This window comes from Somniosus microcephalus, chromosome 4, assembly GCF_052327205.1.
Source record: "Somniosus microcephalus isolate GS21.2 chromosome 4, FLI_Smic_1.0, whole genome shotgun sequence".
Lineage (NCBI taxonomy): Eukaryota > Metazoa > Chordata > Chondrichthyes > Squaliformes > Somniosidae > Somniosus > Somniosus microcephalus.
The window spans coordinates 84,760,465-84,772,691 of NC_140990.1; the positions used below are offsets into that span (position 1 = coordinate 84,760,465).

General features: G+C 44.8%; 1 pseudogene; it reads right to left on the bottom strand.

The window, feature by feature from the left end:
- Nucleotides 1-455: 455 nt before the first annotated feature.
- Nucleotides 456-6,410, bottom strand: LOC147119403 (uncharacterized; annotated as a pseudogene).
- Between the last annotated feature and the right edge of the window lie 5,817 nt (nucleotides 6,411-12,227).

Below are 12,227 nucleotides of genomic sequence, written 5' to 3' on the forward strand. Positions count from 1 at the left end.
TCTGGAATGACCTTCATTGTTTTTAATGTCCTGCTGATCTCGTTATCTAGTCCTTGGTGCTGTTCTCATGAATATGAAATTGTCCCCTTTTGTCTGGGTCAACATTTAGATGGCCTCTGTCTCCAGGCCGATCTTTACTGGATCTGCATCTAATCCATATGTATATGTGTGGGTCTGGTTTTGTTCTCTCAGAAACGGCTTCCAGAACTTACTGTGGGTTGAATCCACAAAGCTGTCTGAGGATTCACAGGAACCATTTAAAAATGTCCCAATAAGCCGGTCACATGGTATGGTGGCCATTTTGTATGCCCCTTTTTCCTGGGCTTCTTTTAAAACAGTCTTTAAAATCATGGCCTCTTCTGCCATTTGACCCTTATTAATACAAAGTCCAATTTTGCGAATCCTACACATGGAACAGGTGAACGGCCTCTCCCCAGTGTGAACTCGCTGGTGTATCAGAAGCTCGGATGAACGAGTGAATCCTTTCGCACACATGGAGCAGGTGAACGGCTTCTCCCCAGTGTGAATTCGCTGATGTATCAGAAGCTCGGATGACTGAGCGAATCCCTTCCCGCCCTCAGAGCAGCTGAATGACCTCTCCCCGGTGTGAACTCGCTGGTGTCACTGAAGGTGCAATAACTGAGCAAATCCCTTCCCACACTCAGAGCAGGAGAACGGCCTCTCCCCAGTGTGAACTCGCTGGTGTGTCAGCAGGTTGGATGACCAAGTGAATCCCTTCCCACACGTGGAGTAGGTGAACGGCTCGCCCCAGTGTGAAGTCGCTGGTGCGTCAGCAGTTTGTTTCTGTTTTTAAAACTCTTCTCGCAGTCAGAACATTTAAAAGGTCTCTTATCTGTGTGAATACCCTTGTGGTTCAGCAGGTTGGATAAAGTAGTGAATCCCTTCCCACATTCAATGCAGGTGAACAACCTCTCCCCGGTGTGAACTCTCAGGTGTATCTGGAGGTTGGATGACTGAGGGAATCCCTTCCCACACACGGAGCAGGTGAACGGCCTCTCCCCAGTGTGACTGCGTTGATGAGTTTCCAGTTGGGAGGGGCAATTGAATCCCTTCCCACAGTCCCCACATTTCCACGGTTTCTCCATGGTGTGGGTGCCCTTGTGTCTCTCCAGTTTGGATGATCGTTTAAAGCCTCGTCCACATACAGAACACGTGTATGGTTTCTCCCCGCTGTGAACGGTGCGATGTTTTTTCAGGCTGTGTAACTGGTTAAAGCTCTTTCCACAGTCAGTGCACTGGAACACTCTCCCTCGGGTGTGTGTGTCTCGGTGCTTTTCCAGTCACACTGATATTTGAAATCTTTTCCCACACACAAGACAAACATTTCTCCTTCCACAATCAAAGGCTGAAAATATTCAGGTCCTGATAAAGCAAGTGACTCAGTCAGATCTTGATGTGATGTCTGGTTTGAGCGTCCCGCCTGCAAATCCTCCCATTCTAATATCCTGTAAAAAGAGTTTATATAGAATTATATAAATATACAGCACAGGCCATTCGGCCCAGCTAGTCTGTGCTGTGTGTTCACACACCACACAAGTGTCCTCCCACTCCATCTATATATAGATAGATAGATAAATATACAGCACAGGCCATTCGGCCCAGCTAGTCTGTGCTGTGTGTTCACACACCACACAAGTGTCCTCCCACTCCATCTATATATAGATAGATAGATAAATATACAGCACAGGCCATTCGGCCAGCTAGTCTGTGCTTCACACACCGCACAAGTGTCCTCCCACTCCATCTATATATAGATAGATAAATATACAGCACAGGCCATTCGGCCCAACTAGTCTGTGCTGTATGTTCACACACCACACAAGTGTCCTCCCACTCCATCTATATATAGATAGATAGATAAATATACAGCACAGGCCATTCGGCCAGCTAGTCTGTGCTGTATGTTCACACACCACACAAGTGTCCTCCCACTCCATCTATATATAGATAGATAGATAAATATACAGCACAGGCCATTCGGCCCAGCTAGTCTGTGCTGTGTGTTCACACACCATACAAGTGTCCTCCCACTCCATCTATATATAGATAGATAGATAAATATACAGCACAGGCCATTCGGCCCAGCTAGTCTGTGCTGGGGTTCATACACCACACAAGTGTCCTCCCACTCCATCTACCTCATCTCAGCCTTTCAGCATATGTTTCTATTCTGTTCTCTCATGTGCTCATCTCGTTTCCTTTGAAAGCATCAACGCTATTTGCTTCAACCACTTCCTGTATTAGCGTTCCCACCACCAAACACATCTTCCCCTCACCTCCCCTTTCAGCATTCTGAAGGGACTGCTCACTCTGCATCACCCTGGTTCACTCCTCTATCACCCACAACACCCCTTCCCCTTCACCCAGCACCTTCCCATGCAAGTGCAGGAGATGCAACACCTGCCCTTTCACCTCCCCCCTTCCCACTGTCCAGGGCCCCAAACACTCCTTCCAGGTGAAACAGCGATTTACTTGTACTTCTTGCAATTTAATATACTGTATTCGCTGCTCACGATGCGGTCTCCTCTACATTGGGAAGACCAAACGCAGATTGGGTGACTGCTTTGCGGAACACCTCCGTTCAGTCCGTAAGGGTGACCCCGAGCTTCCAGTCACCTGTCTCTTTAATTCTCCGCTCCACTCCCACTCTGACCTCTCTGTCCTCGGCCTCTTACACTGTTCCAATGAAGCTCAACGTGAGCTCGAGGAACAGCACCTCATCTTTCGATTAGGCACTTTACAGCCTTCTGGACTCAACATCGAGTTCAACAATTTCAGACCATAACCTCTGCCCCAATCATTTTTTCTCTCTCTCACATGGCAGCTGTTGATCATCCTGCCATTGCCATTTACACTTCATCTAGAGCCATCTTTTGTTTCTTAACTTGTCCCATCACCACCTCCTTTTGCCTTGCACCGTCATCCCTTTTGTCTCTTCATCTCTCCTGCCTTCCATCCTATCACAGACCTTCCCTTTGCTCTTTCCTCCCCTCCCCCCTCTCCCTGCCCCTATACTTGCTTTAAAACCGGTTACATCTCCAACTTTATCCAGTTCTGACGAAGGGTCATTGACCTGAAACGCTAACTCTGTTTCTCTCTCTACAGATGCTGCCTCACCTGCTGAGTACTTCCAGCATTTTATGTTTTTATTCCTGTATTAGTAGGTTCCACATTCTAACCACTTTCTGAGTAAAGACGTTTCTCCTCATTTCGCTGTTGGATTTATTAGTAACTATCTTGTATTTATGGCCCCCAGTTTTGGATTCTCTCCACATCTATCCTGTCCAAGCCATTTATCATTTTAAAGACCTCTATCAGGTCTCCTCTAAGTCTTCCCTTTTCTGAAGAAAATATCCCCAACCTGTTCAATCTTTCCCGATAGCTGCACACTCTCAGTTTACAAAAGCCATCACTGTGAGTCCAGGATAGAAATTGAGAACATTCTCTCCTCCTGGTTCCTGTCCCAAGGTGGCCGCGCATGCGCCCTGCTCTGACTTTAAACCCCTGGGTAACCCGGGCGAGTCACTGACCAATCAAACCCGCAGCTGGACACACACCTGACACACAATCCACCAATGATTTTCACCTCCGGGGCACTTGGATCAGATTGGGAACAGGTGCCCTGATGCCCCGCCCACTCATTGACCCAGAAATTCGGGTCTCCACGGGTGAGTACGCACGGGGTACTCACCCGTAGGCCCAATGGAAGTAACGGTTTCCTGCATGCACTGCGCATGCGTGGGAAACCGGCACTTCTGTTCCCCTGAATGAAGGGGTTCAGTTGTCGAATGCGTGTGTGGGAGAGGCTGCGCGTGCGCATCGAACTTAGGTTTTTTACAGGTTGTCCCGGGAGGGTAAGCCTGCAGAATTTACATATATAAAAAGCAGGCATAACGCCTGCTTTTTACAAGGTAAGTGGTGAATTAATTATAATTAAAACATTTTTTTCCACAGGTTTATTATTTTTGAATACTTTAAAGCAAGGTAAGTTTATTTTTAGCCCCGTTAGAAAATAAAATTATTTTTTTCAAAAATTTAAATTATTGTTTTAAATAGTTATTTCATGTAATTTATAGTTTATTTTAAAAATGTGATGTTTTTTAAAAATTTATTTGAAGATTTAGTGCTGTTTTGGGGCCGTAGTATTTATAAGTCTTGACAGCTCTTCCTGTCAGACTTATGAATGGAGCATTCGCTGCTCCGATTGGCTCCCCATGGCCCACGTGATCCCAGGGGATGCTTCGAACTAACAGCGCCCCTGGGATATGCAAGCACTACGCACCGGCAGCTGGACCAGGCCCCGGATCGGAATTCCACGGGGACCCAGAGCTCAACGGCCGGCGCACAAGGTAAGTGCAGATTGGGGGCTTGCACCCGCGGGAAGCCCTCGACCTGAATTTCTGGACCATTATGTGAAATTGTATGTTAAAAGCCTAAAAGCCTGCATAAAATGGCGAATGGCTGAGAGCAAAGCAGGATGGGAAATCTGCCAAACTGACTAAAAAAAACTGCTGTTCCCAATTACCGAAGTAACAGATTGTAGTGCTAAGTTTATGGAGATGAGGAATTCAGCAATATTATGCTTAAAGAGATAAAAACTAGAGAAAGAGATAGGAGTTGGAGACATCCTTCATTGGTACAGCTATAGGATGGACCGACTATTTAGAAAACATTCCAGGAAATGTTCTGTGAAAAGTGAAGATCTGAGAAAAGGGTAATTTGTTACACATACAGAAAAAGTCAGAAGGATCAACAAGGTCATAAGATGGCTAACGAGGGAAGCAAGACTTTTTACCAGGTGTAAGCAAAATGAGAGGAAAAAGGGTATAAAGATACAGGTTTGGACATCGAAAGCGCGCACCATGTAACCAGAGATTGATAGGAGCTTCAGTCAACAGAACACAGCAAGATCCCAAATAAGCGAGCTTTGGTCAACGGAACACAGCAACATATATCAGGAGACTTGCGCCGCGGTCACTCGAACGAGCAGACTGTGACTATCTTCTTGTTAATTATTACTTCTTTGTACTGGATGTTTAATGCTTAATAAACCTGTTTTACTGATACACAATATGCCTGTACCCAAAGTGGTTTGTGTAGTCACGGACTGTTTTACTGATACACAAGACACCTGTACCCAGAGTGGTTTGTGTAGTCACGGACTGTTTTACTGATACACAAGACACCTGTACCCAGAGTGGTTTGTGTAGTCACGGACTGTTTTACTGATACACAATATACCTGTACCCAGAGTGGTTTGTGTAGTCACGGACTGTTTTACTGATACACAATATACCTGTACCCAGAGTGGTTTGTGTAGTCACGGACTGTTTTACTGATACACAATATACCTGTACCCAGAGTGGTTTGTGTAGTCACGGACTGTTTTACTGATACACAATATACCTGTACCCAGAGTGGTTTGTGTAGTCACGGACTGTTTTACTGATACACAATATACCTGTACCCAGTGTGGTTTGTGTAGTCACGGACTGTTTTACTGATACACAATATACCTGTACCCAGAATGGTTTGTGCAGTCACTGACTGTTTTACTGATACACAATATACCTGTACCCAGAGTGGTTTGTGTAGTCACGGACTGTTTTACTGATACACAATATACCTGTACCCAGAGTGGTTTGTGTAGTCACGGACAAATTATTATCAGAGCTTTTTAAAGCTACATGTCAGTAGGTGAGATGAGCGAGTGAATCTCTTTTTAAACTCAGCTGGTGTGCAGCCTCTCCCCGCTGTGACTGTATCCATGAGTTTCCACCTCAGATGGACAACTGAATCCTTTCCCACTGTCAACAACAACAACTTGCATTTATATATCATCTACAATGTAGAAAAAACATCCCAAGGCCTTCGCAGTGATCCCCAGTGTCCTGGCCAATATTTATCCCTGAATCACCATCACAAAAAATAAATTATCTGGTCATTATCACATTGCTGTTGTGGGAGCTTGATGTGTGCAATTTGGCTGCTGTGTTTCCTACATTACAACAGTGACTACACTTCAAAAGTACTTCATTGGCTGTAAAGTGCTTTGGGACGTCCTGAGGTTGGTAAAGGCGCTATATAAATGCAAGTCTTTCTTTCTTTCACAGGAGCATTAACAGTCCCCACATTAACACTGTAGATTCCCGGCACGTCTGTGCTTCTGTCTCGAATTTGGTCTCCCAATCACTGCGATAATTTCCATGCAATAAACATGGAAATACACATATTTTGCCAACTTAAGCCAGTGGCTCTGATAAATGGTCTGTTACATCGCGTAACATCCCTATGGTTGTAAAACAGCAGATCCTCTGGCCCAGGATGAGCCGTGCCTTGGTAGATCTGCTGGTGATGTAATACAAACGGTCATTGTTTGTGTATTCCATGTTTGTTGCATCACACCAATTTATTTTAGTCAATTTTCTCACAGCTGATTGTCTCATAGGTGAACTTATTCCAACAATCTTAATAACTCGTGTTCCTTTTACCAAGGTGTTTACCAAGAAAGACGACTTCGCCAAAGCCACGGTAAACGAGGAGGTTGTTGGGATACTGGATGATATAAAGGTAGATATAGAGGAGGTACGAGAAAGGCTGGCAGTACTTAAAGTGGATAAGTCACCCAGTCCAGATGGGAGGCATCCCAGGATGCTGAGGTAAGTAAGGGTAGAAATTGTGGAGGTGCTGGCCACAATTTCCAAATCCTCCTTAGATACAGGGGTGATGGCAGAGGACTGGAGGATTGAAAATGTTACACACTTGTTTGAAAAAGGGGAGAAGGATAAATCTGGCAATTACAGGCCAGTCAGTTTAACGTTGGTGATGGGGAAGCTTTTAGAAGCAATAAGCCGGGAGAAAGTTAACAGCCACTCGGACAAGCATGGACTAATAAAGGCGAGCCAGTATGGATTTGTTAAGGGCAAGTCGTGTTTGACTAACTGGATTGAGTTTTTTGATGCAGTAACAGAGAGGGTGGATGAGGGCGGAGCAATTGATGATGTGTATATGGACTTTCAAAAGGCATTTGATAAAGTACCACATAATGGGCTTGTTAGCAAAACTGAAGCCCATGGGATAAAAGGGGCAGTAGCAGCATGGATACAAAGGTGACTACAGGATAGAAAACAGAGCGTTGTGGTGAATGGTTATTTTTCGGACTGGAGGGAGGTATAGAGTGGTGTTCCCCAGGGGTTCAGTACTAGGACCACTGCTTTTGATAGACATTAATGACTTGGACTTGTGGGTAGAGGGCACAATTTTGAAATTTTCAGATGACAGAAACTTGGAACTGCAGTAAACAGTGAGGAAAATAGTAATAGATTTCAAGAGGACATAGACAGGCTGGTGGAATGGGCAGACACACGGCACATGAAATTCAACACAGTAAAGTGTGAGGTGATACATTTTGGTAAGAAGAATGAGGAGCGACAATACGCACTAAATGGTACAATTTTATAGGGGGTGCAAGAACAGAGAGACCTGGGGGTGTTTGTGCACAAATCTTCGAAGTTAACAAAGCAGATACTAAAGCAATTGGGATCCTGGGCTTTGTAAATAGAGGCATAGAGTACAAAAGCCAGGAGGTTTATGCTAAACCAATATAACACACTAGTTCGGCCTCAGCTGGAGTATTGTGTCCAATTCTGGGCCCCACACTTTAGGAGGGTTTTGGAGAGGGTGCAGAGAGATTTACTAGAATGGTTCCAGGGATAAGGGACTTCAGTCATGTGCAGATACCGGAGAAGCTGGGGTTGTTCTCCTTAGAGCAGAGAAGGTTAAGAGGAGATTTGATAGAGGTGTGCAAAATCGTGAACGGTTTTAATAGAGTAACTAAGCAGAAACTGCTTCGAGTGGCAGAAGGGTCGGTAACCAGAGAACACAGATTTAAGTTCTGACGAAAGGTCATTGACCTGAAACGTTAACTCTGTTTCTCTCTCCACAGATGCTGCCTGACCTGCGGAGTATTTCCAGCATTTTCTGTTTTTATTTCAGATTTCCAGCATCCGCAGTATTTTGCTTTCGTAACACAGATTAAAGGATCAGAGGCGACGTGAGGGAACATTTTTTTTTACACAGCGAGTTGTTGTGATCGGGAGTGCACTGCCTGAAAGGGTGGTGGAAGCAGATTCAATCATAACATTCGAAAGAGAATTGGATAATACTTGAAGGGAAAAACATTACAGGGCTATGGGGAAAGAGCAGGGAATGGGAATAATTGGATAGATCTTTCAAAGAGCCGGGATCAGCATGATGGGCCGAATGGCCTCCTCCTGTTCTGTAAATGGTGACTGGTCAGGGAGCGTCTGTAAATGTACCGTTCCAGTAAATCTCTCCTGCACCCCGTCAAAGGCCTTCACATCCTTCCTAAAATGTGGTGCTCAGAATTGTACTCAATACTCCAGCTGAGGCCTAACAAATGTTCTATAAAGGTTTAGCCTAACTTCCTTGCTTTTGCCCTTTATCCCTCTATTAATAAAGCCAAGGATCCCATACGCTCTTTTAACAGCCTTCTCACCTTATCCTGCTACCTTCAAAGATTTCTGTACATCCACCCCCACTCTCTGTTCCTGCACTCTATTTAAAATTGTACCATCTACATAGAAACATAGAAGGTAGGAGCAGGAGTAGGCCATTCGGCCCCTCGAGCCTGCTCCGCCATTTAATGAGATCATGGCTGATCACCCAAACTCAGTACCCTGTCCCTGCTTTCTCCCCATATCCCTTGATCCCTTTAGCCTTAAGAAATATATCTAACTCCTTCTTGAATATATTTAATGAATTGGCCTCAACTGCCTTCTGTGGTAGAGAATTCCACAGGTTCACCACTCTCTGGGTGAAGAAATTCCTCCTCATCTCTGTCCTAAATGGCTTACCCCTTATCACAGAATCACAGAATCACAGAAACCCCACAGTGCAGATAAAGGCCATTTCGGCCCATCGAGCCTGCACCGACACATATCCCACCCAATCCCCGTAACCCCTACACCAACACATATCCCACCCTATCCCCGCAACCCCACGTATTTAATCCCCCTAACACTAAGGGTCAATTTATCATAGCCAATCAACCTAACCAGCACATCTTTGGACTGTGGGAGGAAACCGGAGCACCCGGAGGAAACCCACGCAAACACGGGGAGAATGTGCAACCCCTGGTTCTGGACTCCCCCGCCATCAAGAACATCCTTCCTGCATCTAGTCTGTCTAGTCCTGTTAGAATTTTATAAGTTTCAATGAGATCCCCTCTCAGTCTTCTAAACTCCAGCGAATATAAGCCCAATCGACCCAATCTCTCCTCATATGCTATTCCTGCTATCCCAGGTATCAGTTTGGTGAATCTTTGCTGCACTCCCTCCATGGCAAGAACATCCTTCCTCTGATAAGGCGACCAAAACTGCACACAATACTCAAGATGTGGTCTCACCAAGGCCCTGTACAACTGCAGCAAGACATCCTTGCTCCTGTACTCGAATCCTCTCACTATGAAGGCCAACATACCATTTGCCTTCTTAACCACATGCTGCACCTGCATGCTTACCTTCAGCGACTGGTGCACAAAGACACCCAGGTCTCGTTGCACTTCCCCTTCTTCCAATCTATTGCTGTTCAGATAATAATCTGCCTTCCTGTTTTTGCCACCAAAGTGGATAACCTCGCATTTATCCACATTATACTGCATCTGCCATGCTTCTGCCCAATCACCCAACCTGTTTAAATCATACAGGAGTTTCTCTGCATCCTCCTCACAGCACACACGCCCACCCAGCTTTGTGTCATCTGCATACTTGGAGATATTACATCTAGTTCTCTCGTCTAGATCATCATTAATATATATTGTGAATAGCTGGGGTCCTAGCACCGATCCCTGCGGTACCCCACTCGTCACTGCCTGCCACTCGGAGAAAGACCCGTTTATTCCAACTCTTTGCTTCCTGTCTGCCAACCAGTTCAGGAAGGCCAATGGAATGTTGGCTTTTATTGCTAGGGGGATAGAATATAAAAATAGGGAGGTATTGCTTCAGTTGTACAAGGTATTGGTGAGACCGCACCTGGAATACTGCATACAGTTTTGGTGTCCATACTTAAGAAAAGACATACTTGCTCTCAAGTCAGTACAAAGAAGGTTCACTCGGTTAATCCCGGGGATGAGGGGATGGACATATGAGGAGAGGTTGAGTAGATTGGGACTCTACTCATTGGAGTTCAGAAGAATGAGAGGCGATCTTATTGAAACATATAAGATTGTGAAGGGGTTGGATCGGGTGGATGCGGGGAGGATGTTCCCGATGATGGGTGAAACTAGAACTAGGGGGCATAGTCTTAGAATAAGGGACTGCTCTTTCAAAACTGAGATGAGGAGGAACTACTTCACTCAGAGGGTGGTAGGTCCATGGAATATGCTGCCCCAAAAAGCTGTAGAAGCTACATCATTACATAAATTTAAAACAGAAATACACAGTTTCCTAGAAGTAAAGGGAATTAAGGGTTATGGGGAGCGGGCAGGAATTTGAACATGAGTCTAGGTTCGGATCGGACAAGGCCCTGTGGGCAGCGGAGTGGGCCCAGGGGCCATGTAGCCTGATCCTGCTCCTATTTCGTGTGTCTAATTCTGTTAGATTCAGGAGATGGTTCTGTGATAGTAGATTGGCGGTTAGGATCAGATCAGCCATGATCTTATTAAATGGCGGAGCAGGCTCGAGGGGCCGATTGGCCTACTCCTGCTCCTATTTCTTATGTTCTTATGTTCTTATGTTCTCTATCCAAGTCAGTACCTTACCCTCAACCCCATGTGCTTTAACTTTGCACGCTAATCTCTTATGCGGGACCTTATCGAAAGCCTTCTGAAAGTTCAAATACACCATATCCACTGGTTCTCCCTTATCTATTCTACCAGTTACATCCTCAAAAAATTCCAGTAGATTAGTCAAGCACGATTTACCTTTTGTAAATCCATGTTGACTTTGTCCGATCCTGTCACCAGCAATGCATCTACTATTTCTAGGGCCACTTCCTTAAGTACCCTAGGATGTAGATTATCAGGCCCTGGGGATTTATTAGCCTTCAATCCCATCAATTTCCCTAACACCATTTCCCTACAAATACTGATTTCATTCAGTTCCTCCCTCTCATTAGACCCTATGTTACCCGACATCTCTGGGAGGTTATTTGTGTCCTCCTTTGTGAAGACAGAACCAAAGTATGTATTTAATTGTTCTTCCATTTCTTTGTTCCCCATTATAAATTCCCCTGATTCTGACTGCAAGGGACCTACGCTTGACTTCACCAATCTTTTTCTCTTCACATATCTATAGAAGCTTTTACAGTCAGTTTTTATGTTCCCTGCAAGCTTACTCTCATACTTTATTTTCCCCCTCTTAATTAATCCTTAATTTGCTGAATTCTAAACTGCTCCCAACCTCAGGTTTACTGCTTTTCCTGGCCAATTTATATGTCCTCTCCTTGGATCTTATGCTAGCCCTAATTTCCCTTGTTAGCCACGGTTGAGTCACCCTTTTTGTTTTATTTTTATGCCAAACAGGGATGAACAAATTCTGTAGTTCATCCATGCGACCTTTAAATGTTTGCCTTTGCCTATCCACCATCAACCCTTTAAGTAACATTCCCCAATCCATCCTACCCAACTTGCGCCTCATACCATCGTAGTTTCCTTTATTTAAATTCAGGACCCTAGTCTCTGAGTCAAATACTTCACTCTCCATCTTAATGAAGAATTCTGTCATATTATGATCGCTCCGCCCCAAGGGGCCTCGCACAACAAGATTGCTAATTAATCCTTTCTCATTACATAATACCCAGTCTAAGATGGCCTGATCTCTAGTTGGTTCCTCAACATATTGGTCCAGGAAACCATTCCGTATACACTTCAGGAATTCCTCCTCCACTGTATTGTTACTAATTTGGTTAGCCCAATCTATATGTAGATTAAAGTCACCCATGATAACTGCTGTGCCCTTATTGCACGCATCTCTAATTTCCTGTTTAATGCCATCCCCAACCTCAGCATTGTTTGGGGGTCTGTAAACAACTCCCACAAATGTTTTCTGCCCCTTGGTATTTCTCAGTTCTACTCATACAGATTCCACATCATCAGAGCTAATATCCTTCCTTGTGTTAATCTCCTCTTTAACCAGCAATGCTACCCCACCTCCTTTTCCTTTTTGCCTGTCTTTCCTGAATATTGA